The 26,953-nt window shown below is 39.9% G+C and overlaps 1 protein-coding gene across 1 annotated transcript in view; it reads left to right on the top strand.

The window, feature by feature from the left end:
• Positions 1 to 26,953, top strand: part of PRLR (prolactin receptor) — a 162,170-nt gene that overhangs the window by 81,251 nt on the left and 53,966 nt on the right. Inside the window, exon 6 of the mRNA XM_069002067.1 lies at positions 20,670 to 20,760. The gene's annotated coding sequence lies outside the window, so the exon portion shown is untranslated. The remainder of the gene's footprint in view (positions 1 to 20,669; positions 20,761 to 26,953) is intronic.

Raw genomic sequence — 26,953 nt, 5'->3', positions numbered from 1 at the left:
TAGTCTTTAAAACATCAATATATAAATTACGTATTTAGATGGAAGTGTTAACTAAATTACCTTGTTTAACTAAACTGCTAAGCTACCAGGTTCAATGGTAAAGTCTGGTCATCTGAAGTTAGGATCCTCACGTGGCCCCTTTGTTTTAAGTAATAATACAAAGTATTTTTGTTTAGACAAGGTAATTGGGTGTGATCATCCTATTTTGTCTTAATATAAAGAAGACAAAAAATAGTTTCTTGTCTGTTTGTCACTCAAGGTATGCCTTTTAATCTTCTCTTCCGGAAAAGCCCTACCTCACATGACTTGTATCATCTCTTTATCCTAATCATCATATATCTGCTTAGTCTAAGTAATGCCAAGTTACCCCAAACTCCCTGTAATTGTTACTGTTGTATGTTAAAATAGTATTCATACAGAAGTTCACTCTCTAATTATCATTATATACTGTTTCCTAGTTATTTTGTGTCTAGCCTCTCTTCATTCCTCGTTTGAGTGACAGCAATGTAGATTTCTACTGTGATTTAGAAAAATGAGGAGAGGATGAGAAAAGGCTACAGCCAAGGGAGATGTCATTGGTCACAGTTAAAGAACAACTTTGGGGCCAGATGGTGCAGGCTCCATTCCTCCAACTCCTGCTGGAAAACCTGACCCTCAAAAGTCTCATGACCCCTGTCACCAGAAGCCCTTCCCCCTGTTCCAGCCATATGACCCACTTAGCCCAAAAATGTATCCGATCCATGAGGTCTCAGAAGTCCTCCCTTAGTCCACAGGAATCACCATTTTGTCATGGTCATGGGCATACCCCATGTGATCTCTAAAGCCCCCGTACTTGCTGAAAACCTTGCCTTTTTCTTTGCCACAGAAGTACGTTAAAGACCCCCACACATACACACACCTATAGACATTTTTGTGTGTTTACAAAGACACAAGTGGAAGTGTATGAAGTGTATAAATGTGTGTTTATACATAGTTATACTTCTTCATACTATACAAGGATTTTATTAATAAAGTGTGTGTATAAAATGCTTAGTAAGAGATAGTGAAATTAAGTGAAAATTTAATGGGAGTAGAAAGAAAACAAAATAAAAGGAAAGTACAGTTAAATGGTGTGGGAATATGTCAGAGGGAGTGGGGGGGCCATGAAAAGATCTGAATATGCATTGGGCGAAGGGGTGAGCCTGTGAAGCTGTCCAGGAGGCTGCCACCCAGCCCCAGGTCATCCAAACAACAGACCAGACCTGTGAAAGAGGCCCTCTTCACCTACCTTCAAACCAACCAGGTCATCTTGTGGGGTTGTCCTGCAGCTTTGTCCTGTTCTAGAAAATATAGTTAATATTACTTACTAGAGTTGAAGGCCGGAAGGAAAAAATAACTTCATGGGAACATGTTTGTAGAGACACCTATATCCCAAAATGTTTTCCTAAAAAGACCATGTACATTGGAGAGAAGATGGTTGGGCTGGGATTATGAAAACAAAAGTTTGTGTAAGGGGAGATGAGGCAACTCTTTTCTACATCTCAGTGTTCCAACAGCTACTTGTAGTACCATGACAGGGATTATGCTCCGTATATTCCTTTACTCTTATGTTGATGTGGGGTTCATAGCACTTTCTGAAAACGCAGTCCTGGATGAATACACAAAAGACACAATTTTTCTGTGAATTGTTTTTGTTCCTGCTTAGAACCACAGTATTTAAAAAAAAAATAAACCAGCCAAAAATCCCAGCTTTGAAAGAAATGAAATGGTAACAATGGGAAACCGGTCACCATCACCCCAGTGATCAATTAATAAATAAAGTTTCATTGAACGTGACTGAAATGTTGCCTAATGTTTGTTTTTCTGTGTGCATGTAGTAGCGGCATGGTAATAGACCGCAGCTTCTGTTAAAAGGCATTTTCTGTGCTCCTGGGGAACTGGGAAGCTTTGGGAGTTTAAAGCCCTTTTCTGCAACAAGCAATACTGTTGATCTGAACATAAAGCAGGTGGCCTCATGTCATGTAAATCAAGTCTCAGGATATACATAAGGCTGTGAAAAAGTCTTTTAGAAGTAACAGGTATTTGTGGCCTATTCTAAGCACAATAATGACAGCATTAAGCTCGTTTTAATGGTGGTGAACATATTATCCAAGTGTGCCTGGACTGTGTGTCTGAAAGGCAGAATGGGTTCTCAAGTAGCTGAAGTTTTAAAACCGTTTTTCCTGCCTCAGTAATTACAGACCAAGCAGGGAATGGATGTTCTTAAATCAGCCTTCACACAAGCTGTTAATTTAAAATAATTTTCATGTCTTTGTTACTAGTAATGAAGTAGATGCCTCTGTCACAGATTGCTTTAACAGGGTGCTCCAAACCAAGACATGGAGATGTTTTACAGCACACAGTTACCATTTGCTACATTGATATGTTACTGGAGTTTATAATAAAGAACTACAACCACAGCTTCTTCGTTACTGTCAGAGCCGGACCTGTGTGTGAAACATTCAGGCTGTGCAAGGAATTGGAAAACCATGTCTGGTAATTGGTGTAAAATTAGAGTAAATATACCGCTACTCAGAAAGGAAGACCATTAGGATGTTTAGGACAAAAGAAAGATTTTACAGTGTTTATGAACAGATGTTCACAAGTATTAGTTGAAACTGTGAGAAAGGGTCAGATGTACTGTTTAACAGACTTCACCAAGGTATCAAGTCACATTCTGTTCCAATGAGCTTTAAAAAGTGAACACTACTGAGGGCAAAATTAAAAAGTTTCCAGCAGTAAAAAGATGAGGGAAGAAACAGCTGTTTGTAAAGGGGTGTTGCTTGCCCTAGAAATTTAACAGCTGGATAAAAGTCTCTCAAGTCCATGATGTTTAGCAGTTGGAGCCAGAGTGGGAGAAAAAGAAGGATGGTAAACTGCAGTTTTTACATCATGCTCCCCAACAAAGCTTGCACCGAAATATCCCCACAAAACACCAGTTTGAACTTTACCAAACAGCTATTCAAAGCCCCTGGAAGCTGTCAGACCAGTGGGAGGTGAGGTTAGCAGAAATACAATACCCAGACAGCTGGAATAATATTAATAGTGCTGCTGGGTAAGACAAGGCATTATTCTTTGCGGCAAGTCCATTATTCATCCATATGCATATTGCTGGAATTTATAAGCACTTACTAGCTCCAACAACAGAGCTTTAACTGTTGACCAGCCTTGGACCTGATCTTCAGTCCTGCAATAAGAAAACAAAGCTCAAAATGGATGAAAATTCTTGTACTTTTTCTACAGCTGGAAAACTAGCAAGTTTTTCGGGGGCAACTTCTGAGGTTGCCAGTGACAGTTTCCTTTTTCATTGACATGCCTGGAAGGTTTTTATCTCCGTCTACCTCTACACAAAACATTGTTGAATACCAGCTGGTTTGAGATTTATTAGTCCCATTCATATGCTGAGTTCTGGAAAAAGGTAATAGCAGTGAGCTCATTGCAGCAACACAGTACAAACTGGATTGTGTGCTATTGAACCAACCTCATATTGATAGAGAAAGCACTGAAATAAATATAGATGAAAGCAAGCATGTTGTATTTCACAGTGGAAAGGAGGTTGTGGATTTTATCTGTTGACCTGAAAGGTTCTGGTATTTCAACAAAGCCACTATATAGTAAAGAATAAGTAGTAAAGGGAGTAATAAAATAATTAAAAGGATCCCTCCTTGTACATTAATTATTAGACATCCCAAGTGGAGTGGAAGCTGTACTCTACAGCCTCTTTTCAAAAGTGATATGATTTTTCTCAAGGAGTTTGGGAATTATTAAGCCACATGTTAAAAGCATGTCTAGAAACATGGCCCGAGATGTGATCAGATATGTCTCCAAAGCAGTTGTGGCCACGTTGAACTCTGGCAGAGCAGAAGGGTTGTTGAGAGACATGTCACAGCCCCAAAGGGCTGTCCTTTCTCAAATCCTCAAAAGGAAAAGGATGGGTAGGGCTCTGTATTCCAGCCACCAGAGGAAGTAAAAGCTGCACTACTGACTTCAGAGTATGGTTTCATTTGCACCTTAATCTGGGGAGAGGGACCTCTTTAGTAATTTTAATAATTGGATCTGAACAGGTATAAATTAGGGGTTTAACACTACAGAAGAAGAACAGGACTCAATAATGTCATCCTGCTATGCAAAAAGTAAATACCATGCCAGGATTTACAAATGGGAGTGTGGTTTGCATTGTGAAAAGTGTTTATCTTATTCCCTTCAATATTTTCAAGGCCTCAGCTACAATACTTTGTATTTCAGCAGCACAGTGCTTCAGAAAAGATAGATGGGGAGTCAGCAGCAGAGTAAGAAGATTTAGAGAGCTGGAGAATGTGGTATATGAGAAAATTAATCAAGACTGCTACATCTAAATAAGAGAAGATATATTTGAAGTGTTCAAAGTAGTGTCTCAGTTCTGCAGTGAAATGGGAGCAGTCTGGTTTTTGTTGCTTTTAGGCTGCAAAAGAAGTGCTTGGATTAAGTTGTAGCAGGCAAGATATAGAACAGATATTAAGATCATTTTATTAACAAAGGTACTAAATCAGTAGTCTACATTGCCTAAGGAGGTTTCAAAATTCCCCTAGTTGGAAGTTTTTAAGAATAAATTAAGCAAATCTAAGGAATTATATTGCCATTGTTGATCTCTTCTTGGAGCTCTTGGGGTCTAGATGACCTCCTGAGACCTCTTCTAGTCTGAATTACTGGGAAGCTTTTATGCATGAAATTATGAGGTTTCACATTCTCTGGAAATGGAAATATATCTCTGATGTTTGTACAGTGCCCAGCAAAGCAATTAGACCTAGAGAGCCTGGTCATCATAGAAACTGTACAGTAATAATGATGTCTAATTAGCATGCTGTGTTGAAGTGTAACTGTAAAACTGTGATTCCCTGTGCTATCAGTGATGTGGTGGGTTGATCTTGACTGGCTGCCAGGTGCCCACCTAAGCCCTGCTGTCACTCCCCTCCTCAGCTGGGCAGGGGAGAGAAAATAGCAGAAGGCTCATGGGTCAAGACAAGGACAGGGAGAGAATCAGTCATCAATTACCATCTCAAGCACTTTGGGTAAATTAATTTATTGCTTAATATCACAAGAGTAGAGAAATAAGAATAATAATGAGAAAACAAATCTAAAAGAAAAAAATCTCCCTATTCCATTCTACTTCTTAGGCTCAACTCCACTCTTTATTTCTCTGTTTTCCCCCAAGCTATACAGGGGACCCGGGATGGAGGTTGTGGTCAGCTGATCACACATTTCTCTGCTGCTCCTTCCTCCCCATGCTCTTTGCTCCAGCGATGGGTCCCTCCCATGGGAGACAGTCCTCCATGTATTTCTCCAGTGTGAGTACTTCCCATGGGTTGCGGCTCTCCACAAACTGCTCCATTTTGGGTCCCCTCCACAGAGTGCAGTCCCTCAGGAAGGCTGCACCACTGTGGGCCCCTTGTGGGCTCACAAGTCCTGCCAGCTAACCTGCTCCTCTCTCCACAGGCCACAGGTCCTGCCAGGAGCCTGCTTCAGCCCAGGCTTCCTATGGGGTCACAGCCTCCTTTGATGGCATCCCCCTGCTCCAGTTTGGGGTCCTCCGGGGGCTGCAGGGGCAGCTGCCTCACCATTCACCTCCTTCACTGACCTCAGTACCTGCAGAGCTGTTGCTCTCACACATTCTCATTCCTCTCTCTGGCTGGAGGCGCTGGGGTTTTTGTTCTGTCTTTATAAATCCATTTTCTCAGAGATGCTACTGCCGTCACTGATCCTGGCACTCAGCCATGGCCAAGACCAGGTCCATCCTGGATCCATCTGCTATTGGCTCTGTAGGACATGGGGAAAGCTCCTGGCAGTTGCTCACAGAGCACCCCCTGTAGCCACTCTGCTACCAAACCCTTGCCACACAAACCCAGTACAACCATATTTCAGAATTACCTGGCATCATTCAAATTATTGGCTGGTTTGAGCTTTATTGGAAATTCTGGCAGTGACTAGTATAGGTAAAAATCATTTTTTGGAACTAGTACATTATCTATACTAGGAGTCAACCATGATAACCTTTAGCTTATAATTTTAATATGTTCTTGTTACAGTAGTCACAAATGAAATTTAAGTCTAGAATGGTTGTTAATCTGTATCATATTTGCGGGGCCTTTAGTGTTTCCTTTCGAGTGCTGAGAAGGAGGTACTCAGCTCATCTGATTGATGATAGTGTATGCCATTAAACTCAGGGAGCTCATGATCTGAGTGAATCTGTTGTGAAATGCCTTCATTAAAATGAATTTTTTAGGCACTCTTTTAGACTCTAACTAGTAAGAATGTATTAAGTATAGCCTTTAGTGCCACTGCCTCTGCCAGTCCCAGTTACTGGCAGCCATAGCCCAGAAGAAATTACAACAAGGCTAACAAATGCTTTATGCTGAAGAACTTCAAAACAAAAACTTTGCAAACCAGAGCAGTTTAGAGCAGACAGCAGATGGAAGTGGGAAGCTATTTACAGTACACAGTGTTGTTACACAACAGTTTTTGGAAGAAAATGTGGAAAAGAATCTTTCATTAACTAAAATTGTAAGAGGAATTGGCTACATTACACAACACTAAAAACCAGCATATATTAGCCCCTGTGGATGGTTACATTAATGCAGTAATACTAATTTAAATACTCAAGCTAATTGATTCAGAACTATCTGGTTTATATGTGAATGGCACTGATACTGACAGAAACATTTTGTGTTTCAGACACAAGAAATCTGAATATTATTTCACAGCAACAGTGTAACCCAGAGGTGCAGCTGATGAAGTAAAGAGGTGCTTTTAAAGCAGATGGTGTTTTATGACACTAAGGTCTTTTGAAAGCATCACCTGACTCCATAAAAAGCATGAAGGGGATAGTGCAGCTATTGAATTAGTGTGTTTAATATCTGGTTTGATAAACAAGTTCTGAACTTAGTTATAAGTTATTTTCATTTTAAAAAAAATAATACTAGCCTATTTAAATGAATTTATAATTCTTCTAAGATTGAACTCTTTTATTTTTAAAACAAACTTCCGTGTTTCTTTGTCTCATCCTTGTGGTTCTTAATATAATTTTTAACCAGAAATTTTAACCGAAGTAGTTGAGAAACTAGGGCATTCATTCTCATGGATTTTTAGAGATTCATTTCCAGGTCCTTGCTTTCTTTCAACTTCAGCCTATATCTTCAATAATCTATCCAGTAGAATAAAAGTACTATGATATCATTTTTTTCCAGTTTGAAAGAAATCTGAATAGCTACTCTGGAATCATTTTACTTCACATCACCAAGCAGGTGTTAATATCTAATATTAATGAAAATGAAATAGTTTCATTTCTTCTGTCAGTAGTTTAATTCTTCATAAATGATACAGTGTTAACTATAGCAAGGATCCTGGCTGTCCAGTATTGCAGATGAATGTTTTTGCTGCTGTACTATGCTCAACATTTTGCTCTCTGGTTCATTTAATGTTTAATAACTCTTCAAGGAGGAATAGTTTGAACAGCCTAAGCTGAGATACAGAAGTTGAGGCTTGTCCATAACTCAGTAGTAATGACATTGGATGGGGTCTGAGAGATGATCAGAGGGTCCCTGGTATTTTTAATCTAATCATGCCTGTTCTTGATGCAGGCCATGAGTTGAGTCCTGTAAAGAAAGGTAAAGAAAGAGTGGACATACATAATTAGCTGACTAATTAGTCTGACTTTATTTTTGCAATGCATTCTGTGACAAGTAAGGAGTAGCGTAAGGAGGAAAATTTATTGAATTTAGGAAGGACAGGTTGTTTTGTTGCTGTATTGTAGAAAATTAACTGTAATGGGTGTAAGAGCCTAATAATAAGAGAAAGGCTTCAAAAAGCGATTCGTCATTATGACTGCTCAACACCTGAAAGACTTCAAAAGTGCTCTGTCATTTTGACTGCTCAAGACCTTAAAAGCTCCAAAAATGCCTCGTCACTTTGTCTGCTTGTCATAATACGGGCGGTTTGGACCGTGGCTAGCCGGCCTTGAGGCCCATAAAAAGGAAGGCAAAGCCGGTGCAAGTCGGAGGGAGAAGCGAGGGGCAGAGTCCCTGACCTTTGCCTCTCCCCCCCCACCACCACCACTGCCTGCTGCGAGACACTCTGAGGCCTCCTGGAGCCGATGCCGCCCGCCTGAGGAGAACCCCCCGAACCTGCAGCCCTGGAGCGGAGCCACGAGTGAGTTGTGGAACCCCTGCCCTGCTCCTGTGTCCTGTGCTGAGAGCACCGGGAATGGGCCAAGGCTCGGCTGCAGCGACCGGGCACCGCGCCTGCAGCTCGGAGGACGGGCGGCCGCATTGCAGCCAAACTGCTCCAGAGATCAGAGAAGGCAGAAAAGACGCTTCAAACAACAGAAAAAAAGGGCAAAGACTGTTTCGCTCCCCCCACCCCATCTTGGCAGCACTAAAGGTAGCATAGTGTGGTGGTGACCTAGCCTATGCTTTTCTTTGTAGTAACCTTGGCTTTTTCTTACTTTTCTCTACTTTTCTCTTTCCTTCTCTTTGCCTCTTTTACTATTAAATAAAATACATCAATTTTTTGGCACCAACATTTAATGTTGTTTGGTTTTAATCTCATTTCTGGGAATATTTAGAACCTTCTAAGTTCTTTCTGATTTATGCACAGCGACTTAGCTTTCTTTGCGTTTCTGAGTTTAAACCGATTCGTAACATTTTTAAATTGGCGTCACAGAAAGAATTCCCTTAAAATGAGAGTGTTGTTTCCAAAAAATCAGTGCATTGCTAATTTTTATGATTGATCATTTTAGAAAAACAAAACAACGTTTTCTACAATTCCTAACACCTCTCTACCTTTCTTACCCTCTCTGACTCTTGTTAGTTTGCTTGTGTGTTTGCACATGTACCTGTGTTAAAACAGTGCTTCCGAGGCCCAACGTCTGGGAAATTGGTACTCCCAAGGTGAAAGACCTGGGTGATTAGAAAGAACTTTTTGACTTGGAACTGAGATTTTTAACTTTGCAACTTGTAACTTTGGTAAACATCAGGTGCTCTCGAGGTGTAAGGAGTAGGACCTTGGAAAATATTTTATAAGGGGTGCACCGAGAGAGAGACTACTCAGGTGTTTGTAACTTTGATTTTGTTTGGGTTTTGTTTAAGAGGCATCTTCCCAGAGAGGAGTGAGACATTTGAAAATGTGGTTTTAAGCAGGGCAGCCCCTGAAAAAGATCATTCCGACCTTTGTAGTAACTTTGGTTTTGTTTGGTTTGGTATAAGAGGCACCTTCCCGGAGAGAGGAGTGAGACTTTGTAAACTAGCTTTACACAGGACACCCTCTGGGAATGATCATGCCGACATTTGTGGTAACATAAAATACAGTGCACAAGCTTTGTTTCCTTTGTTGAATGAATATGGTGCCAGGTCATCTTCTGCAGGGATGGTCTGCGCACTGAAATCGTTGCTGTGACATCCAAGTGATCATTGTTGTTTAATTCTCTACTCTGCTGGCAGGGTGAGAGTTAAAAGAGGCTGCAGGCAGAGCCATAACCTGCTGCCAAACTTGATTGTCATGTCCAAAGAAAGCTTTGGAATGCAAATGAGAGAAAATTTTATGGGGGAAGAAACTGTGAAGTTTTGAACCTGTAACATTCTCTGAAATGTAGTCTTAAGTAGCATGTAGGCCCTGAATTAAAACTGACAAGGGTCAGAAAACTGCTACTAAAACGGTACCTTATGGCTACTGAAAAATCAAAATTTGGCCTTAAACCCAGCAAAATTGGAATCTAGTCAATAAAATAAAGTGAAACATTAAAAAGACTGGGTGAACAGCAAAATTGAATAAAAGGAGCAAGTGTTATCTGTGAAACTGATGAGACTAATTGCTCCAGGCAGAAATGCCATGAGGAAAAAAAAAGAAAAAAACTCCGCTCAAATGCCTAAACCACAGAACATCAAATTAATTAGAGGAGACCCCACTGAAAAACTGTGGGACAGAACATGAAAACTAAAACCCTACCTAAATAATAATAACAAATTAATGCAATTAACAACTTGCTTTACACAGGCAGATTTTTCCCAGGAAGCTTCTTTTCTCTTTCTAGGAATTCCAAACATCCCTTCATTGAAAAAAAAATAGAATGAATTTGGGAACAACAAAACTGCAAGCAGCAGATTCACACCTAGATGTGATAACCATCTCTTCACTTTAAGCTCTGTGACTGTAATAACTACAAGAAGTTTTTGTTTTCTTTAATATCAGTCTGTAGAAGGCCAAATTTTTACTTTTCTTTTATAGGAACCTACCAGCAGATGAGATAGAGCTGTGTGAGAACCAATGGAACTTTTAAATTGTCACCATGACTGCTTGCAGTGTCAATTAATTTGTTAATGTTTGTAATTTGTGTTTGCATTGCAAGGAAATCAATTGTATTTCAAATATTGTTAAGTTTGAGTTCTTTTGCCAAGATAGCATGGCAAAATGTCTTATAAATGTATAATTTTATTTATTTATCTGGGAAGTTGGTACAAGGATATATACATATATGAAATCATACATATATGTATTGCCTTTCCCAATTCTACCTTGGAATCATTAAAATTTGGCTATTTTTTTTTCTCTTTTCTTCAAGAGTTATCAATTAGTGAACTAAAGAATCCTAACAGAATATAAGAGAAAATAAAACCCAATCTTCTACCAACTCTCAAACCCACTTAAACATCTTTAATGTACTGTTAAGTTTACTATGTCCAAGAACATTTTAATTCTACCTCACTTCCTTTAATCATGCTACTAAAGTTCAAAAGAAAAAAAGTTCCTTAGAGTTATACAACTAAATTTAAAGGAGAATTTTTTTCCTTTTTTCCTTTTTGTTTTTTTTTAATCCCACCAATGACAAAACTGTAGTTTCTGTTTTGTGTCAAAATTAAATTATAACAGTGCTATAATCTATTCCCTGAAAAAATGGAACATAGCCATGATGTAAAAATAGTAAATGATCGATGAGGAATAAATGGATGTCCCAGACTCACAGCTTTTTATCCACAGCCTCCCTCCTTGATACCAGCAACATCAAAACCTACAGGTAATCAAAAACCCTCACTCTCCTCAGGACAATGTGTATTGATGGAACTGCCTACTGTAGGAGCTCTAACCAAGGTACTCACTACTTCTTTAAACATGTACACCTGGAAAGCAAATGATGCTTATGGCAAAGAACACAAAAATAAGCTCTCGCTGGATTATCCCTACATTTTAATATTAGCCCTGAAAGGGGCTGGACAGAATTTTTCTTTTCTTTTACAGGTAACTGATCATTGGAGAAAAAAATATTCAGAACTGTGAATGAAATACCTCAGATATTTGGTTTACTGGTGACTGTAATTGTAACATGTTAGCTATTTTTGTATGGTTATTTACCTTGTGCATGTGCTCAGCTGTTAAAAATGAGGATCAAAGGAACCTTGCCTGGAAACTGGTAAAAGGGTTTGCAAAAATATAGAATCATACTGATCAAGGTGTATGTGTAACATTACCTGAATCTGCTGAACAAGGATTGCAATTTTTCATAATACCCTTGAATTTATCTTTTGTTCTCAATATGACTAGTGTGGCAGCTCCATTACCCCTACCTGAACAGTGGACAAGTAAGAAAAATGGAGCCCAAATTGAGTGGAGAGGTACCCCTATAGTACATAATGTTTACCAAACTTATGACTCACCTTCTGATGCACCTCATGAAGGACAGCTGCACAAGAAATATTGTAGAACTAGATGTCCAAAAGTAAATATAGCCATCTTATCTCAAATTGAATCCCCTCATCCAGCCATCAAATTGAGTAAAAGTAAATTCGGTCCTGAGACAATAACCTTTGAGGAATATAATGCTAAACAGCCCTGCCTTGTTTACTCATGGGATCCACCACTTGACCCATTATACTCACCAGTTGTATACGAAGGTAAATATAGCACAGTTTTTAACCCCTCCTGGTGTGTTCAACTTCCTAACATAACGAATATAACCCCAGTCGACCAACAAAATTTAATGTGGGCATAATCTGTACAAACATTTCTTAAAGGCAAGTTTAGAGAATCCAAATTTACTGTGACTAAAAATGAAGATAGTCCTCTATTCAATTGCTCAAAGGTTATAACATGCAAAGAAGGACCAGGAGATTCTCCAGAAACATGGTTTTCACTTAGAATTCAAACATTGATAAGGGATATGTGTACTTGGTGGGGATACCCCTCAAAAGGCTGGAGAAATCAAGATGAGTCCTGTAACTCCTCCTACAAATACCTTCTCAGCCTATGCAGAGTTCCTTTTACCCACTACCCAGTCCATGGTACTCCAATCAATACTAAGCCAAAAATCACCATCCTTGATTATGCAGATTAAATTAATTGTAAAGCTGAAAAATATATAGCCCCTCTTGGAATGGCTTGGAGATGCTCTGATGGGAAATTTTTATTAGCATTTGTCATTAGAACAACATGCTGGACTTAGGTGTGGAATTGGAATTCCCTCCCTTTGCCCCAGATGTATTTTTACTTTCACCAAAATGTCTAAAGAATGTCACTATCGTAGTGTTCCCTCTTCAAAGGCAACACGAAGACCAGAATGGGCAATTCAAGGGGTTAGCATTCCAGATTACTTATTACTTATTATTTTGTCCAAAAATAATATATTTTGGACAAAAAGTATCTCTATTTCTGGAAAATTTCTTTACTCCCTGTGTTACCTTAAAAAGACACCAATTCGTCTTGGAAGATATTACCTGGCAATTAAGTATATTGAGCAATTGGACACAACACACATTTGGAGAATTAAACACCCGAGTCCAGCAAACTACTAAAATGACTGCAAAATAGATTAGCTTTAGATATAATATTGTTAAAGGAACAAGCATTTGTGGGATGTTAAATTTAACAGAAACTGAGTGTTGTATGACAATTCATAATGCCTCTACTGCCATTGAGGAGGCATGAGCTAAGATGAGAGAAATAAGTAATTATACTAGAAGTTTATGTCACGGAATGCAACCGTGAGAAGTATTTGATAGTTCATGAGTCGCTACCATCCTAGAGTCTCTTGGACTCACAGGGTGGGGAAAATGGTTAGCACAAATTGGAATAACAATTGCCATTGGAATTGTATTCCTAGTTATTGGCATTGGCCTGGTTAAATACATGATACAATGCTTACTCCTTTCCTTCTCCCCCTCTGTTCGCTATATTCAAATGACCACCTTTGAAGAAGGCTACCTCAATGTCCCACGAAATAATGCCGAATCACAGGGTGAGATGTAAGAGCCTAATAATAAGAGAAAGGCTCCGAAAAGTGCTTCGTCATTATGACTGCTCAAAACCTTAAAAGCTCCAAAAATGCCTCGTCACTTTGTCTGCTTGTCATAATACGGGCGGTTTGGACCGTGGCTAGCCGGCCTTGAGGCCCATAAAAAGGAAGGCAAAGCCGGTGCAAGTCGGAGGGAGAAGCGAGGGGCAGAGTCCCTGACCTTTGCCTCTCCCCCCCCACCACCACCATCGCCTGCTGCGAGACACTCTGAGGCCTCCTGGAGCCGATGCCGCCCGCCTGAGGAGAACCCCCCGAACCTGCAGCCCTGGAGCGGAACCACGAGTGAGTTGTGGAACCCCTCCCCTGCTGCTGCGTCCCGTGCTGAGAGCACCGGGAGTGGGCCAAGGCTCGGCTGCAGCGACCGGGCACCGCGCCTGCAGCTCGGAGGACGGGCGGCCGCATTGCAGCCAAACTGCTCCAGAGATCAGAGAAGGCAGAAAAGACGCTTCAAACAACAGAAAAAAAGGGCAAAGACTGTTTCGCTCCCCCCACCCCATCTTGGCAGCACTAAAGGTAGCATAGTGTGGTGGTGACCTAGCCTATGCTTTTCTTTGTAGTAACCTTGGCTTTTTCTTACTTTTCTCTGCTTTTCTCTTTCCTTCTCTTTGCCTCTTTTACTATTAAATAAAATACATCAATTTTTTGGCACCAACATTTAATGTTGTTTGGTTTTAATCTCATTTCTGGGAATATTTAGAACCTTCTAAGTTCTTTCTGATTTATGCACAGCGACTTAGCTTTCTTTGCGTTTCTGAGTTTAAACCAATTCGTAACAATAGGCTCTTTAAATCTCAAGAAGACCTGGATTCCTATGTAAGGTTGTTAGGAGTGAGATAAGCTCGTGATGGGGCCCAGAGATGCATTAAAATCATACTGTATTATGGAAGTAGGACAAGCATTGTTGTGAACATTTGGGAGGAACAGGGAAGGAAATACAAAAATATTTTTTTTTAATTACATTTAAGTGAGTTTTAGAAGTTGCTGCAAAAGAAAGCAGTCCAGAAAACCTGGGACATAGAAATGGGTATGGCTTGGGGATTTTTATGCCTGATAAAAATTGGGTAGTCTAAGTCTGGAGGACGGAAGCAACAAGGAACCACCAGAAGGGTTTCAGAAGCTTGCTAATGCGTAGGGAGGAGTGTTTTCATTTTTCTTTTTGTGGAATGAAGGGACAGTACAAAAGTATTGTGTCAGGGCAATACAGAACTGTTGAAGGAAAAGCTTTGATGGAGCAACATACCTAGATTATGTTCAAAGAAGCAGGGACAGGACATACCAGAGGACCTCCCATTCAAGTGTTCATATATGATATAGAAGATTAAGTAAGGCATCATCAGAACAAGATGGATTTTCTTATAAAAAGGTGGAGACAACTATTCCACCAAAGCCAGGAGCTCTGTAGTTGAGGAAAAGAGGACTTGCATTCAGGTTCTTGATCTGAATCAAGAAACAGAAAGTCTTGAGCCTGTATTTTCTATAATCTATTATGCTATTTGAATATTTGGAAAAATGTTTTCTTAAACAGAACAAACTTGTAATGATCCTTGTTTTCTTTCTTCAAAGCTGAATTTATCAAAGAGCAATGAAAGCTCTGCTTCATACTGCAGCCTTGCCAAAGAATCTCGCTTCTTTATATCTGTTAACATTGTTCCTCCCATGTCAGAACTCAGGTTTGAGTTCCATTCCACAGTATCCCAAAATACAACTCTGAATTCTCCAGTGCCAAAGTCTTGAAACATGGTCCTTTACAGTATACAAATTGACAGATCAGTTTACAACAAAATACACCATTCACTGTCACAGAATCACAGAATCAATTAGGTTGGAAAAGACCTCTGAGATCATAGAGTCTGTAGCAGGGCATCTCATCCCACAACAAGAGCTTATCAGTTGTTTGTTAACAGTCAGATAACTCAAACAGGACAAGCTGTCTTGTAGTGAGGTATTTTAGTGCCGTGGGGTTAACAGCGATCTGGCATCTCCCAACTGCCAATAAACATCTTACTGTCGGAGAGAAATCTGGAAGATAAGGTGGACTTCTGACTGTCAGACACCTCACTTTACAAAAGCTACACCAAAATTTTCACGAAGCAGAAATATTCTATACATTCCCTGGAAATGTGTGGACTTCCTCACCTGAGCAGGGATGCCTGCTTTGCAGTTACTCCTCTGGAGGCTGAGTGAAGAAATCTGTGTACATTATTATTCCTATTATTATTATTATTATTATTATTATTATTATTATTATTATTATTATTATTATTATTATTATTTTGGTGGTAAGTTACATTTGGCCCCTAATCAGTACTATTTCTTTTTCTAGCTTTAATATAGGTGCAACCTTGATGTTGTGCACTGTTTTATGTTATGCTGTAATCTACGAATAGTGCTTTCTACTTTTATACTTTGCAGTAAGTGACTCTGATTATTTTATCTGTTATCTATGGTCTGTTTAATAAATAATTAATTTTATAAATAGACCTGATCTACCATCCCTAGAATTTGCGTACCAGAGTGATTTCTTAAATTTAAGCAATTGCCAAAAATCCGAGGCTAAGGCGGGGCTTGTCTAAAGCTCTCTCTCATCCTGTGACAGAGTCCAACCTATGGCCCAACACCATTATAACAACCAGACCTTGGCACTGAGTGCCACATCCAGTCTTTCCTTATGCACCTGCAGGGACAGTGGCTCCACCACCTTCCTGGGCAGCCCATTCTAATAGCTAATCACAGTGCTGTGAAGAATTTCTTCTTAACATTCAGCTTAAACTCGTCTGGAACAACTTTAGACGGTGTCCTCTTGTCCTGCCACCAGCTGCCTGGTTGATGATGCTGACCCCCACCTGGATACACCCTCCTTTCAGGGTGCTGTAGAGAGTCATAAGGTCTCCTCTGGGCCTCTTCTTCTCCAAACTGCTACCTCCAGCTCCCACAGCTGGTCCTGATAGGACGTGTGCTCCAGACCCTTCCCCAGCTCCGTTGCCCTTCTCCGTCACTGCTGAGTGGATCCTGGAAGCAAAGGAATGGTGACGTGATTGCTCTTTCCTGACTCATGTAAAAATTAATTTACAAGTTCAGACCAGAACTCTGGAATGCTCCAGAAGGAGGAGGAAAGCAACTTTTTTTCCTCCCTTTTCCTGGCCCTGCAGTGCAGGGCCAGCTAAACAGCTGTATTGGTGTTCATCATTGTGTTGTAGAATTAAACCTCTAGCATTTGGAAGAGAGGTCACTGTAACCTACACTCCTTGTGTAAACAGTGTCTGCATTGAGGACTGTGACCCTGTTGCTGGGGAGCTGCTGCTCAGTTCTGACCACTGATAGTGGACAGTGCTTAACACAAACCTGAAATTTTAATTTTCTACATGTGAGGAATCACAACTTTATGTGGACTATGCATCCAAAGACAGTGTAGAGTGTATGGGCTAGATTCTACAAATAGAAGATAATTTTTACTGGATCTGTAGGACTTTGTCCCCCCTGAAATTTTTTCCACCTGACCTTAAAACTTTCTTTTTCTGGCTATGGGAAGACCAGTAGCCACAGTTTAAGAATCAACACCAAGTTCCCAATTTTTTTCTTCTCAGACTTTTGTCTTGTTATCCCATTGCATGGGGATCCTTTCAGCTACTTGAGAAAAGTTTCTCTTTATGTCTTTAACTGATTTGAATACTCACAGATTTGAATACTCACAAAATCTCTCTATGATTCCCTCAGATAACATCTAAGTTTTCCCATCTCAAGGAGGAGTGTGTGGCTAACTTCTGTGATTCAGATAGCTGAGCCAAAGGTCATGCAGGCTTAGAAGCTCTTTGGTTTTGTGATGGATGCTTTTTACAACTCTTGTTTAGTAAATCCATGAAAGTCTGGTTATGTCATCACAGTTGTACTGGGATTTATAGCATCAGCTGTTTTCTTTCAAAGAGGCATGAGGGATTATTGTTGCAGGTAATAACCAATACTCATGAGTACCTGAAAAATGTTTTTACTGTATTTCTACTCTTGTTTTGCTTTTCAGCTCGCTGCTGTCAAGAGACTGCTGCTTACTAAGTTCAACAGGTCACTCACTATGTAGGGACAGCCTTAATGGATATAAACAATCAATTTTCTGTTTGAAGAGACATATTTTAATAGTACTTTGATATCAGGCAGTAAAAAACTAGTTTTTCATTGGCTTTGACATTTTTACCTTTTAGCTACATCCTTATAGCTGAACCAAAACTTCACAGGGATTATCTTTAGTATTTGCCTGAAACAAAGTGGATTTAATTGTTATTGCATAAAAATTCAAACCATCTCCACTTCCACTCCTGTTCTTTGACTGATATTAATCTGATTTGTTCAAGGAGATAAAAAACCAACGAAAATAATTAGCTCTGCAAAAAGAAAAGCAATTAGTTTTAGTTCCTTGAACTGATTCATTGTGGATTCATGGCAGTACAGGAAATGATGCTAAGAGAAGTAGAAATATCTGGAGTTTATTGGTCAGGACTGCTGAAATGAGTTTAAGAACCGTACTGTATAAATTGACTTTACTGTTCAGCATCACCAAAAAAGACTAGAACAAAATCACCCCCTACTCCAAAATATGAACTTTTTTTTCCCCATGGGTTGACATCTGTAATTTATGAGTAGGCTGAACTTTATTCTAGCAATCGCTGTCTGTAGAGAGAAATTTCTTTTGAAGGTGGATGTCCATTAGCTGTGCTGATCCCCTTCTGTTTTAGAGTTGGAGTAATTCTGAATGTTGAAAACCTGTGCCCTATTTTGGTTTATGCCTCATATCATGCTTTAGGTGTTTTAACTCTGTTCTAATCCAAATAAGGGAAAAGTTAATATTATGTTAAGTTTTATGAGAATAGCTTCAGACTGGTATAACTAGAATGATTGCTTCTCCTCTGCTCAAAATGTCTGATCTCTTTCCTAACTAATAATCTCAATCCTGTTGTGCTGCCAGAATGAAATAAGCACCTATATTGTTTAATCAGCCTCAGTATCCAATGATGAATGGCAGCTCATTAACTGCCTTATTAACTGCTTCATGGGAAAAATTAAAAGAGATTAAATCAACAAATTAAGGAGTTTGTTGCCATTTATTAATTTCTTTATTTCAGCTGCATAATTTTAATGAGTTAGTTATTTCCTTTTCCTTGCAGTTCACATCCTCCTGCTATAGGCACTGGTGTGGATTAAGCTGAAGTGAGAAACATTTTAGTAAATCAGTGTCATGCTAAGAACAGTTTCATCAGGTTTGATACAGAACTGATAGATTAAAATCTCCCTCTGGTCTCCTCGGTTCTGCTGCTTTCCCCCTGGGAAACCTCCCATGTTTATCTTGGGGGGAGGCTGGCTTTCCGTGCGCCCTGAGAGCCAGGCCCAGGTGTCCTGGCTGGCAGGACAGGCTGCAGATCTGGCAGCGCAGTCCTGCTCAGCTGCAGAGCAGCGTAAGGGTTAGCTCTCGGCTCTGGTTGAGGGCCCAAAACCTGCATGAGCGTTTCCCAGTGGTTGGGACATGAGCACAATGCAGGGCAGCAGCCACCAGCCTGCCAAGCGCACTGTTCCACGTGGGGCAGATGACGCACGTGCCCCTCTCCGCCTTTTGTTTCCCTGTTGCCTTGGTCCCCAGCTGTGCTGAAGGGATTTGCCTCAAGAACTTGGTCATATTTTTTCATTAGAGAGGCTCTCTTAATGCAAACATTCTGGGCATTTTACAAAGCAAATACCTTACCCTGTAACACATAAGCTGAAATCAAATGGCATGACTTGCACTGAAGCTCTCTCCTGTGTGGCCTAAAATAGACGGCCAGAGTTAAAAAATACACAGACTGTGTTTCTCTGTGTTAATTTTAAAGTCAGGCAGAGGCTGTATCTTTGTGTAGCTAGTTGGAGAATGCCACAGGCAAGGTACATGGTACAGTAAACCACCATGCCAGCAAAAAATGAAGATTGCAGGTGCAGGGAAAGTGCGGTTTGTTCAAAAGTCCAGTTACAGCTGAACATAGAGATCCCCTGGAGACATACCAAAATAATACTGATTTACAAGTATGCTTTCTGCTAGAAAACTATTAACTTACATAATCTTCAATTTCTAAAGCTTAAAAATATCCTGACACTGTTACCACTGACCAGAAGTCAAAAGTAAATTTGGTCAGATGAATGGATATTTAAACAACTGCATTGTTCTTTAAAAAAAGACATATCATGATGACCCTTACAGGCTAGCTCTGAGGTCTGATCTTGTTCTAGTTAAAGAGAAAAATAAAATGAAAAATCATTCTAATCTGAAGATTTTTGGTTGTTCCTAAAATTTTCCACTGGGCATTTTTATAAGAAATAACTGGTTTTCTTCTTAATCTAAGTATATTTACGATTTTTTTTAGTAGAAGAAATGGCTTTTCACAAGCTTTTAAGAGGGCCCAGTACTAGTAAATTTTCGTCTTTGTCTGTGTCCTTGAGTGGTTTCAAATATATTGTTGTTTCTGGATTACATTCTCTAATCCTCTCAGCTCCCACAAAAATTGGACATGATCAAGCAAGCAGAGGCATTAGATGAAGGTGTAGTTCTTTTGACTTCAGTGTAAGAACAGAGACAAGCCAGTTGTTTTTTTGGCAGAATCGGGCTTTTCTGGATCAGAATAGGTTACAGTATCTAACACAGAAGACCTGAAATTTAGATTACATTGGTTGTGTCTTAATTTGATTTTGTTAAACCATAACAAATACAGATTGGAAAAGAATACTAAAGCTCTTCTTAAACTATAGGGACCACTTTAAATCCCAAAGCATTATCTCTTTGTAACGGTTCTTGAAGTTTTGAGTTACATTGATGATGTTAAGTTCAGAAAAAATACACAGTAGATCTCCAAAGACTATAGGGTTTCGTAGAGGTGTTCCCAAAAGATCACTGGAGAGAGCAGTACTACTTTTGCCTCTGCCTGATTAAATCTTCAAGATGAAAGAGAAAACAAAATCACATGGAGTTAACTGGCCAACAGTTGTCATGAAGGTGAATAAAGGTGGGAAGGAGGTAATCCTGTGTGGTAGTTTGGGTCACACCATGGCTTAGAGGTCTTTGTACAGGAGATGCAGCCCCTGGTTACATACAAACCAGTAGGTAGAAAGTAGCGAGTAATGAAGGTAATCTTTACAGAGAGGAGACTATAACTGACTCAGAACTGCTGAGAAAATGAGCAGCTTCCAGGATAGCAACACCCTTTCAGTGCTGAGCATGATTCTCCCCGCCAGATGGGTTAACAGGGGTGATGATATGGTAGGCATCCATAGGAAAAAGAAGGGCACAGGCTGACTACTCACATTGCATATTCTTTGTGCCAATTGACAGGGGGAAAGCCACAACACTGCACTTCAGCCAGGAGATTTGGAATCAAAGAAGGTTTCTGAAATCAGTGAAGACTGCCTCAGAAGAGACCGTGGTAAAATCAGTTACTTCTGACTTTTCTGTGGATGAAACAGATTATCTTGAGTTACTCGATTAAGTGCATGAAATGTATTAGCCTCAAATGTGCAAATGGTACTGCATGTTCCGATGTTTTTCCTTTTGTCCTTAAACTTTGTGTCTGGAAATAACTTGGGATTTGCTTACGTAATAAGAACCAGGGTATGTGGAGTTACTGGATAGAGCCCTACTGTGAGTACCCCATTAGAAACTTAAGCTGTGGGCAAACTACTGCTGACATGAAATTCATATTAGCCTAGAGTTACAAAATATTTCTGTATTATGCTATTACCAAAAATTTGTATAATCTTGGAAATAAGTTTTAAATGCAGCATTACCCCAAGAAAATTAATTTCTCATGTTTTAAATTAAACTGTGAGGCAGGTAATTATTTGAGTATTGGAATAAACAACCTAGATGTTAGTAAATATCCACTAGGTTTTGTGTTTATTGAAAAGAAACACAGAGTTGAAAGGAAAGACTTCAGTGGAAACTCTTGCCAAAACACTTCAGACTTTGTTAATAAGCAGATTTAGGTCAAGTCCACTTAAATTATTTGCAAGTAAATTTTGTTCAATATAATGGAATTCCTTGTGGGTTTGAACAGGATGTGTTATTTTGCTATTTTATTATTTGGTTTTTTTTCTTTCAGGTAAACATAGGACTAAATCTATGTAGGCAATTTCTTTCTAAGTATTTCCCTCAGGTTTATGTAATGAAGTTGAACAAACAAAACCTGAAAGGCCATCTGAAAACTTCGTATTTCTTTAGAAACTACTATCACCAGACAAAAAGCTATTTTTTTACAATAACCTGTTCTCTAAAAAGCTGTGTGTGTTGGCTTGGCATTGTCATTTTGATGTAAATGTATATAACTTTGTGGGTTTTGTGAGAATTTTATTCCTTGAACAGAAGAAACAAACCTGAGTATATAACTTGAAACCTTATGTGAAAAATCAGATATTTCAATTTAAAAAAAAAACCCCAAACATTTGCTTTTGAAATTGAAGAAGATTTTTGAAGGAGCTGAAATGATGAATTGATAAACATCTGGGCTAAAGCCAGCTTTTGTAAGACAATATGAGATCTGAGAACCACAAAACCAAGAGTGTTGTAGACGCTGTGACAGAAAGCCAGGCTGCTAATACAAAATATACTGCCTACAGATCTTAGAACAATGCCCCAAATTGCTAACACACAGCAACACACTGAGTTTGGTTTCAACATTGTTTTTCATTTCATAAAAGCATACAGTTTTTAGTAGATGTTTAACTTTTCTCCAGCATGGGTTTGCACAGTTATAAATTACTTGGAGTCTGTATTTTTCAAGGTTTTTGCACAAGATTTCTTTTCACAGATGATTTGGTGAGTTCCGAAGTCGTCTACTAACGTTGGGTAATGGGGAATCTCTATCACATAATTGTATGGAAGTGTTATACGAAAACAGAGCATGTAAGGATAAAATCTGTTCTCAGATAATTACAAGATGACTCAAAAATGTTATGTACATAAAATATATATTAAAGGAGATGTTGGAGAAAATTATGCAGAAGCTTTGTAGTGGCTAGAGTAATTTAGAAAATATGGGGAACTTCAAAACAGCTCTGAGTAGAATGAAGTGTTGAAGCAATGTGAGCTAGACTGATAGCTGTCTATCCAGAAGTGCAGTAAATCTCATCCAACTTCAGTAAAACACCTTTCCTTAATAGATAGGAAACTACAAAATTGAGAAGTGGGATTTAGAAAACAATTTGTAGGGCTGTCTCTCAGTACATAATAACGCTAGCAACGAAAGGAAAGCTCTTGTGTAGGAGAGGGTTAGCTCTGGAATTCCTCAGGATAAGTGCTGGATCTGAATCTTTAATGTTTGTTTCAATCAATGACTGAGACTGGACTAATAACAAAAATTACTGTTTCAGCCAGCAGCTCATTAGTTGGAAAAACAGACTAATTACTTTGACAAGCACAAGTCTAGGAGTGTTCGCCTGATGTAGCTGAATTATTTCTAGTGGAATTAGAGGAGTGTTAATGATGGTATTCAAAGTTCTAGTGAAGACGTCAAAGTAATTTGTGAAGTTCTACTCATTCTCATTCAAGGAACATGAATTAAAATTTGATCAGGTGGAAAGAAAGCTTCTGGGTATTGAAGTAGCTTTTCTTACAAGAAAATATCACAAAAATAATCTTTTTAGCCTAGCAAGAAATACAAGGGACAAAATCGTAGAATGGTTGGTGTGGAAAGGGACCTTTTAAGATCACCAAGTTCCAATCCTCTGTACCATGGGCAGGAATATCAAAGCCCCATCCATCCAATTGTCTGCCATCTGTAAGGGGGTATTGTATCTCTCCATAACATGTCGTAGAGGGCAGAAAGAATGCCAGGAGAAGGCTGTAACACTAAGGACAGAGAAGAAATGAAAATGTAAAACTCTGATGTGAACCATAAACAAGCAGACATAAAACAGAGAATAAACTTTAGGGGAAATTTGGAAGATTATTCTTTTCCATTAAAGGAATTAGAGACCAGATCACTTCCCAGTAACAACAGTCAAAGCCAAAGAAGTAGCTACTTAAAAAAAATTCTTGAGTAGCTAATTAAGAAGCTTATGCAATATGATTATTCATAATAGCAGGTGATTTGGGTGACTCGGGTGGTTTTGTCCAGCAACTGCTCCCAGTTGTTGTCTCTGTGAGGGTGGATCTACAGAGAAGCCTGTGGATGACAAATCACAGATATTACAGATCTACCTTAACTCAAAAAAAATTTTTTTGAGGACTGAACCATGATGCCAGTGTCAGCTCTTTGTAATTGTGTGGTTCAGCTATTATTTTGGTTGCCTTAGCACATACTTTCATTGCAGGTCTAGGCAGCGGTCAGAGATGATTCTTGTATGCAGGAGTATTAGATTATCTCACTTTAGAGTCTTTGACACATCAGGAAAAAATATGAAAGGCTGAACGATAGCTTTGTGAAGCTAAGGTGCTGCCTGTTGTGGGAAGAAGATAGTTTCTGGCAGCTGGGCAGGCTGTGATGCCCTCAAGCACTGCCTGCTGCTACAGTGGCTGGGCAACACCTGCAGGACAGGTCTGGCCAGTGTTCCTGCTGCTTTCTTGACTGCATTTACCAACGTGTGTGGCAAGCGAGGGGGGATCCTTGGGAAATAAAGTGAGGAAAGGAAAAAGGCACAGGGTTATAATCACCTTTCAGATGCCCCTTCTTAGTCAGCATCACCCATGTTAGGGATAACTGTTACTGAGTTTCTAAAGCCCTGTTTGGTTGACCTCTTGGCTCAGGTCACTACAGGTTACCACATTGATAAGTGGCGCAATTGCCTTGAACTTGCACTTTCCTTTTTATGCACTATTGCTTTTCTTCCATGTGTTAACCCTTGCTAAATGTTTTGAGAGCTTTGTTTAGAGAATGTGCCTGTCTCACTGCCGAAATAAATAGAGGGTTATGAAGAAGAAATGTTATATATACATATATATATATATATATATATATATTCTGCAACCCAGATCTATGCAATAGAGATAGGCTTTTCACATTATTCTCTTAGTTTCTTATCCCATTCTTTTAATCAGGTATCCAGCAACATTCCTGACCATGTCCAAAACAGTGTAAATTTGCAGTGTGCACTCAAGGGGGAGTAGTGATTACGTAAACACTTCTGGGGTTTACACACTTCCCACAGAACTCTTGGATCCCTTGAGTAATAATCTTTTTTCAATAAGGAGAACTGTATAAGCATTAATCATCCAGCATAGCAATATCCTATACTTCAGTGGGACAGGCAGCTTAACTGGCTTCTGCAGAGTGCCATTTGACATTTTTTTGGCATTGGCAAGCTCAGGAAGGGTTGGCTTGGGTGACTTTCCCCACAGCAGCCCTCACAGTGCTGTGCTGTGTATTGGTACCTAGAAAGGTGCTGGTAACACATTGGCGGTTAGGCTACCACTGGGCAGCCTCACTCAGCAGCAAGGCTGTTCCTCCAACATTCCCCCTCCACAGGCCAGTACTCTGGGCATGGCCAAGAGCTTAGGAGAGGACACAGACAGGACCCCTGAACCATGCTAACCAAGGAGATATTCTATACCATGGTTTTTGCTTGGCAATAAAGCTAAGAAAAAGGAGAAGAGGAGGGAACAATAATTGTTAAGGCATTTATCTTCCAGAGAAACCTCCATGGATAGTGAGGACCTGCTTCCTAGAAGGTAGCTGGACATCACCTTCTGATGGGAAGTAGAGAATTAATCTGCTTGTTTTCCCTTCCTTCTGTGTGTAGACTTTGATTTTGCTTTACTAAAATACTAAAGCTAGCAGCTTATTTAAGTAGGCAGCCTGGTGAGAACAAACACAATGATGTATTATATTCAAGAAGCTGAGCTCCTTTTTCTGTATTGTCTGCTGTCTCCATTCATAAACCCTCAGAGAAATGTAGCAGAGCACAGTCTGAATTCAGAGTGATCAGCCTTGTAATTTTGCTGGGTTTGACACTGTGACTGAGTTCAGCTAGCAAATGCTTCTGTAAAAGGGAGGTTCACCCACTCCTCCCTCCACTTCTTTATTCCTGCCTACCTGTGAGCTACCACCTTTGCACCATCTTTGGTGTTCACTGTACCTCTTATGAAGCTGATTTAACTTGTTAGCCTGACAGAAGTCCTTTGCCAAGGTAGTTTGTCGGTGTGGATCTCAGCTGGCACATGGCGACGTGGGAGCACATGTCCAGGAGCAAGGTGTGTGAGGGAAGGGAAACCCCCATTTCATTTATCCACTCTTCCACATTGTCAAGAATGTAGTTTGTAGTCTCAAACACAAAATAGGCTGCCCAGAAAGGAACTAGCTGGAGACAAAAGTTTGTCATGGTGTCAGAGATATGTATGTTCATAATTTGTGTCAGGGCACAGCCCACAGTGCCCAAATAAGCCTAGTGACAATAGCCAGGTTCAGCCATGATTCCAGACAGCCAGACAATCCATAGAAATGAGGCACACCAGGGATCAAGCTGGGAGCTCAAGTTGAAGGGTCAGGATCCAGATTAATGGGGCACCTGGCGCAGCACAGGCATGGCTGCAGCACAGCCCAGGTGAGCCAGTATGAAGCCTTGGTTTATAAGCCACTGCAGAGAGAAATGGGAGAGACCACCCATGGACACTTCTCAGGAGATTTTTCTGGAAGAGCTGTTTTCAAAGCTGGGGCCTTAGACCCTTACTGAAGCTGAGCCTGAGCTCAGGCACCCAACAGCCCAGCTAGGGGGAAGGGAGAAAGGGAGTGATCAGAGCTCTGGAAGCTTTCACAGAACACCCATTAGCTCAGAGCTAGAACTGTAGTGAGGAAAAGTTTTGATGGGTCAGAGGTCAGAGTCTGCAGTACATTTTATCCTCCAGTACCTACAGTATCTGCACTTTCTCTTCTCCATAGTGTAGAGAAGTAAACAGTACAGTAACTCTAAATAATGATTGCTTTCATCCAGAAGAGGATGGTGTGTTTGGAGAAAGATAGTCACCTACAGTTGAATTTACCCACAGCATCATTTTTGGTAGCTCCTTTCCCACACAGTTGATAGAAAGTTCCCATAGATGGGTTGTTCTGTGTATTCAAGGTCAGCAGTCTTGTTCTTTGCTGTGCATCAGCCAAGAGTGGAACAGCTAGGCCATAGGATCCAGGATCTCCCTTTCACATATTCATTTACCAGCCATAAACAAACACCACAGTATTTACATGTGTTCATAAGGGACTGTGGTTCTCTTTCAGATTCATAAAGCCTTTAAAAAACCCCACATGTATGAAAAAAGAGAACACTGTTATGACCCACCTACACAAAGGAGAGTAACCCAGCTTCCAGCTGATAGATCCCTTGGGGCAGATTAGAGTGGTTTATTAGGTTGGTTTATAATAAACATGTAGGATTTATTTTAGAACAATTTGCTTGCAATTGAAGGTAGGGATGTACCCTTTTGGTTATTATTACCTATAGTAATATGATAACATAAAAGCATAAAAATATCACTTAAGAAAACATACATGGAAAAGAAAGAGAAGGAAAGGATAAGAGTAGATGATCTCACCACCTGAAGGCCTCGCAAGAAGTCTTGGTTGTTGCAATTTCCTTATCTGTTTGTCGCAGTCTTGCCAGGGATGACTGCAGACTGGATTTGTTGGGTGGTGG

The sequence above is a fragment of the Aphelocoma coerulescens genome (assembly GCF_041296385.1).
Source record: "Aphelocoma coerulescens isolate FSJ_1873_10779 chromosome Z unlocalized genomic scaffold, UR_Acoe_1.0 ChrZ, whole genome shotgun sequence".
Lineage (NCBI taxonomy): Eukaryota > Metazoa > Chordata > Aves > Passeriformes > Corvidae > Aphelocoma > Aphelocoma coerulescens.
This window is presented reverse-complemented; position numbering and strand designations above follow the sequence as displayed.